Here is a 7053-nt window from a genome sequence, read left to right as displayed (position 1 = left end):
TGTCTCAAGAGCAAGAGCAAGAGCAAGATGATTTATTTTTTCTTTTTTTGCGATGGAATGTCTCTCTGTCACCCCGGCTGGAGTGCAGTGGTGCCATCTCAGCTCACTGCAACCTCTGTGTCCTGGGTTCAAGCAATTCTCTGCCTCAACCTTCTGAGTAGCTGGGATTACAAGCGGCTGCCACCACGCCCAGCTATTTTTTTTGTATTTTTAGTAGAGACAGGGTTTCACCATCTTGGCTAGGCTGGTCTTGAACTCCTGACCTTGTGATCCACCTGCTTCAGCCTCCCAAAGTGCTGAGATTACAGGCATGAGCCATCGTGCTCAGAAAAGATGGTTTTAATGTGAGGGTATTGTCAGGGATAGTCCCCAGGAAGACATAATCACAGGGGCACTGGTAGAAACAACTTGGTTAGTAGAGGAAACACCACATTTGGAGCCAAAGATCTGGGTTTCACTTCCAGCTTTATGTCTTTTAGCTGTGAGATCTTGAGCAAATCTCAACCTCTCAGCCTCAGTGTATTAATGGTAACATCTAATAATACTACTACTGGTTACTGTTACATACCCATTTATAGACAAGAAAACGGGGGCTCAAAGAGGTTAGAAAATTTGCCCAAGCTCATACAAATAAGAGATGTGAGAGCTAGGATTCAAATTCAAGGTCCCAGAAAATGCCATTTGAGAAACACTGTGACCAATATATTTTGAAAAAATGTGTTTCTAGTTTCACTATGCTGCATCACTGGAATTTTCTTAGGTCAAAGGAATGGGTAACAACCCAAATGTATTACTAGGTAGCTGTAAAACTTGGAAGCAATCACTGAGCCCGATGTTTTCATCTTATAAATAAACAGATAGCCCGGGGGCGGGGGTGGGTGGCTCACTCCCAGTGCTTTGGGAGGCCGAGGTAGGTGGATCATGAGGTCAGGAGATCATCCTGGCTGACACAGTAATACCTCATCTCTACTAAAAATACAAAAAATTAGCTGGGGTTGGTGGCAGGCGCTTGTAATCCCAGCTACTCAGAAGGTTGAGGCAGAGAATTGCTTGAACCCAGGAGGTAGAGGTTTCAGTGAGCCGAGACCACACCACTGCACTCCAGTCTGGGAGACAGAGAGAGACTCCATCTCAAAGAACAATAAGTAAATCAATAAAAAGATAGATGACAGTCTTCCCGGTGCTGACTTGGAAGCATGCCTCTGAGAAAGCTAGCTGTTTCCCGCTTCCTTCACCCTGAGACGTTCACATCCAGAGTAATCTCCAGCCAGGGCTGTCTTGTGGGGGAAACTGAGTTAAATAAAAGATAAAAGTCTTTACTACAGAACTTGGCAGTCCTTAATATTCTCTAAGCAGGGAATATAATATACAGGTTTCCCCAGACTTATCTGACCGTGGAACAGTGTGTGTGTGTGTGTGTGTGTGTGTGTGTGTGTGTGTCCGGCATTTCACTGGGAAATGCTGATCCAAGTGCCGGACAACTAGAGGTGGCTGTTTCTTGGGATTAGGGGTTTGATAGAGAATGTGCCCACTTATACCCATACCTATTAGATTTTATTGAGAATTAATTCTGTTTCTGACCATCAGATATTTATAATTCATTTTGAGTGTCAAGAACAAAAACAAATAGAGAATAAGACAATGTCAGGGAACCCCATATTATTGAATAATCTAAAAGAATGCTCAAAAACTTTGAAAAAACTACATTAGAAAAGGCATTTAGCACGTGTACCCGAAAATCTAAAATGCAATTATATATATATATATATATATACATATTAAAGGCATTTAGCGGAAGCTCAGACTCATGGCGTGATCTTCTCAATGCAGAGTATATTGATCATGATAGATGATAATAGAACCTGAGAGTTTAGGAAACTTGAACTTGGTCAGACAAATAATGGGATTATCAGTACTCCACTACCATACAGTAGCACTTGCTAAAATACACTCTAAATAGACAAAACCTTGTACAGACATTGTGAGTTGAGTCTCCATTTAGGCCTGTTTTTTAAAAAGCCTTCTAAGAGAGTAGGTCTAACTGTTTTATCCTTGGAAGATAATCACTGTTGAAATATGAGAATACAGATAGAACTTCCAAATCTATTAGAGAGTTATTTAAGTATGTAAGGATATTAGAGTGTAGGAGGCATACATTTTGTGAGAATTATAAGATTGGAAACGTCAAATGAGAGATTAAAGTTAAGTAGTAGTACATTGGATTTTGCTTATGAGTTCTAAGGGTAAAGTTTTGAAGAAAATACAATTGAACATCACTCTCAATTTTAGGTTCAAATATCCATGTGCAGTTTTATTATATAGGTAAATTGCATGTGACAGAGTTTTGATATACAGACAATTTCATCACCCAGGTAATAACTGTAGTGGCCAATAGGTAGTTTTTGAGCTTCTCCTCCTTCCCCCTCCACCCTCAAGTAGGCCCTAGTGTCTGTTCTCTTCTTTGTGTCCATTTGTCAATGTTGAGCTCCCACTTATAAGTGAGAATATGTGATATTTGGTTTGATGTTCCTGCATTAAACTGCATAGGATAAGGCCTTCTCCCTGCATCCACATTGCTGTAAAGAACATAATCTAATTCTATTTTATGACTACATAGTATTCCATGTTGAATATGTACATGTACCACATTTCCTTTATCCAGTCTATCATTGATGGGCATTTAGATTGATTCCATGTCTTTGTTATTGTAAATAGTGCTATGATGATCATACACATGCATGTGTCTTTATGGTAGAACAATTTATATTTCTTTGGATATGTACCTAGTAATGGGATTGCTGGGTCAAAAGGCAATTCTGTTTTATGTTCTTTGAGAAATCTCCAAACTGTTTTCCACACTAGCTAAACTAATTTACATTCCCACCAACAGTGTATAACAATTCTCTTTACTCTGCAACCTCACCAATACCTGTTATTTTTTGGCTTTTTAATAAAAGGTATTTTGACTGGTGGGAGATAGTATCTCATTGTGGTTTTGATTTCCATGTCTCTAATAATTAGTAATACTGAGTATTTTTTGTATGCTTGTTGGTTACATGTGTGTCTTTTGATAAATGTCTATTCATTTTGATCACTTTTTAATGGCGTTGTTTGGTTTTTGCTTGTTAATCAGTTTAACTTTCTTATAGGTTTGGATATTAGACCTTTGTCAGATGCACGGTTTGCAGGTATTTCCTCACACGACGTCCGTTGTCTGTTTACTCTGGTGATAGTTTCCCTTTCTGTTCAGAAGCTCTTTGGTTTAATTAGGTCCCATTTATCCATTTTTGTTTTTGTCACAATTGCTTTTGGTCTCTTCATCATGAAATACTTACCAGGGCCTTTGTCCAGAATAGTATTTCCTAGGTTATTTCCCAGGACTTTTTAAATTTTACATTTTAGATTTAAATTTTTAATCTATCTTGAATTGATTTTGGTATATGGTATAAGGGTAAAGTTGGTATGGTATAATGGTAAAGGAAGGGGTCCAGTTTCAGTCTTCTGTGTTGCAGATAGCCAGTTACCCCAGTATCATTTATTGAATATGAAGTCCTTTCCAAATTGCTTGTTTTTGTCAGCTTTGTTGAAGATCGGATGGTTATAGGTGTGCAGCATTATCTCTATTCTGTTCCATTGGTCTCTGTGTCTGTTTCTGTACCAGTAACATGCTGTTTTGTTTACTGTAGCCTTATAGTATAGTTTGAGGTTGGGTAACATAATGCTTCCAGATTTGTTATTTTTGCTTAGAATTTTCTTGGCTATTTGGGCTCTTTTTTGGCTCCAAGTGAATTTTAAAACGGCTTTCTTCTAGTTCTGTGAAGAATGATGTTGGTAGTTTGACAGAAATAGCATAGAATCTGTGATTGCTTTGGGCAGTATGGTCATTTTAACAATATTTATTCTTCCAATTTACGAACATGGAATGTTTTCCATTTGCCTCTGTCATTTCTAATTTCTTTGAGCAGTGTTTTGTTATTCTTATTGTAGAGATCTTTCACTTCCCTAGGTAAATGTATTCCTAGGTATTTTATTCATTTTTTGATGTTTGTGAATAGGGTTGCATTCTTGATTTGGTTCTCAGCTTGGAAGTTCTTGATGTCTATAAATGATACTAATTTTTGTACATTGATTTTATGTATGCTGAAACTTTGCTAAAGTTGTTTATCAGAACGAGGAGCTTTTGGGCAGAGAGTATGGGGTTTTCTAGGTATAGAATCATATTGTTGGCAAACAAGGATAGTTTGACTTCCTCTCTTTTTATTTGGTTGCCTTTTATTTATTTCTCCTGCCTAACTGCTCTGGCTACGACTTCCAGTACTATTGGAATAGGAGTGGTGAGGGTGGGCATCCTGGTCTTGTTGCAGTTTTTAAAAGGAATGCTTCCAGCTTTTGCCCGTTGAGTATGATGTTGGCTGTGGGTTTGTCATAGATGGTTCCTACGATTTTGAGGTATGTTCCCTAGCTTGTTGAGGGTTTGTAACATGAAGGAATGTTGAATTTTATCAAAAACATTTTCTGTATTTATTGAAATAGTCACGTGGTTTTTGTTTTCAGTTCTGTTTATGTGATGAATTGCATTTATGCAGTTCAATGTATGCTGAACAAACCTTGCATACCAGGGTTAAAGCCTGCTAATCATGATGGATTAGCTCTTTGATGTTCTGCTGCATTCAGTTTGCTAGTATTTTGTAGAAGAGTTTTGTGTCTACGTTAATCAGGGATATTGGCCTGAAGTTTTTGGGTTTTTGTTTTTCCCAGGTTTTGGTATTAGAATCATGCTGGTGTCATAAAAGCAGTTAGAGTGGAGACCCTCCCTCTTAATTTTTTGGAATGGCTTCAATAGAAATGGTACCAGCTTTCTTTATATATCTGGTAGAATTTGGCCATAAATCAATCTGCTCATATGCTTTTACTGGTTGGTGGGATTTTTATTACTGATTTAATTTTGGAACCTATTATTGGTCTGTTCAGGGACTCAGTTGCCTCCTGGTTCAAACTTGGGAGGTGGTATGATTCCAAGAATTTATCCATTTCCTCTAGGTTTTCTATTTTGTGTGCACAGAGGTGTTTATAGTAGTCTCTGAGAGTTGGTGTATTTCTGTGGGGTTATTGGTAATGTCCCTTTTGTCATTTCTGATTATGTTTATTTGGATCTTCTCTTTTTTTATTTATCAGTTTAGCTAGCAGTCTATCCATCTTATTTATTCTTTTTTTAAAAATTTATTATTTTACTTTATTTTTTTTATTGCATTTTAGGTTTTGGGGTACATGTGCAGAACATGCAAGACAGTTGCATAGGTACACACATGGCAGTGTGTTTTGCTTCATTTCTCCCCTTCACCCACATTTGGCATTTCTCCCCAGGCTATCCCTCCCCAGCTCCCCCCTTCCGCAGGCCCTCCCCTATTCCCCCAAATAAACCCCAGTGTTTAGTACTCCCCTCCCTGTGTCCATGTGTTCTCATTTTTCATCACCCGCCTATGAGTGAGAATATGCGGTATTTCATTTTCTGTTCTTGTGTCAGTTTGCTGAGAATGATGTTCTCCAGATTCATTCATGTCCCTACAAACAACACGAACTCATCATTTCTGATTGCTGCATAATATTCCATGGTGAACATGTGCCACATTTTCCCAATCCAGTCTATCATCAATGGGCATTTGGGTTGGTTCCAGGTATTTGCTATTGTAAACAGTGCTGCAATGAACATTCATGTGCATGTGTCCTTATAGTAGAATGATTGATAGTCCTTTGGATATATACCCAGTAATGGGATTGCTGGGTCAAATGGAATTTCTATTTCTAAGGCCTTGAGGAATCGCCACACTGTCTTCCACAATGGTTGAACTAATTTACACTCCCAACAACAGTGTAAAAGTGTTCCCATTTCTCCACATCCTCTCCAGCATCTGTTGTCTCCAGATTTTTTAATGATCGCCATTCTAACTGGCGTGAGATGGTATCTCAATGTGGTTTTGATTTGCATCTCTCTAATGACCAGTGATGATGAGCATTTTTTCCTATGTTTATTGGCCTCATGTATATCACCTTTTGTAAAGTGTCTGTTCGTATCCTTTGCCCATTTATGAATAGGCTTGTTTGTTTTTTTTCCTGTAAATCTGTTTGAGTTCTTTGTAAATTCTGGATATCAGCCTTTTGTCAGATGGGTAAACTACAAAAATTTTTTCCCATTCTGTTGGTTGCCAATTTACTCTAGTGACTGTTTCTTTTGCCGTGCAGAAGCTGTGGAGTTTCACTAGGTCCCATTTGTCTATTTTGGCTTTTGTTGCCAATACTTTTGGTGTTTTGTTTGTGAAGTCCTTGCCTACTCCTATGTCCTGGATGGTTTTGCCTAGATTTCCTTCTAGGGTTTTTATCGTGCCAGGTCTTATGTTTAAGTCTTTAATCCATATGGAGTTAATTTTAGTGTAAGGTGTCAGGAAGGGGTCCAGTTTCTGCTTTCTGCACATGGCTAGCCAGTTTTCCCAACACCATTTATTAAGCAGAGAATCCTTTCCCCATTGCTTGTTTTTGTCAGGTTTGTCAAAGATTGTAAGGTTGTAGATATGTTGTGCTGCCTACAATGCCTCTGTTCTGTTCCATTGGTCTATATCTGTTTTGGTACCAGTACCATGCTGTTTTGATTACTGTAGCCTTGTAGTATAGTTTGAAATCTGGTAGTGTGGTGCCCCCCACTGTGTTCTTTTTGCTTAGAATTGACTTGGCTATGCGGGCTCTCTTTTGGTTCCATATGAAGTTCATGGTGGTTTTTTCCAGTTCTGTGAAGAAAGACAACGGTAGCTTGATGGGGATAGCATTGATTCTGTAAATTACTTTGGGCAGTATGGCCATTTTCACGATATTAATTCTTCCTAACCATGAATATGGAATGTTTCCCCATCTGTTTGTGTCCTCTCTGATTTCGTTGAGCAGTGGTTTGTAGTTTTTCTTGAAGAGGTCCCTTACATTCCTTGTGAGTTGTATTCCTAGGTATTTTATTCTTTTTGTAGCAACTGTGAATGGCAGTTCTTTCTTGATTTGGCTTTCTTTAAG

The sequence above is a fragment of the Callithrix jacchus genome, chromosome 7 (genome assembly GCF_049354715.1).
Source record: "Callithrix jacchus isolate 240 chromosome 7, calJac240_pri, whole genome shotgun sequence".
NCBI lineage: Eukaryota > Metazoa > Chordata > Mammalia > Primates > Cebidae > Callithrix > Callithrix jacchus.
Note: the sequence above shows the minus strand (reverse complement) of the source record.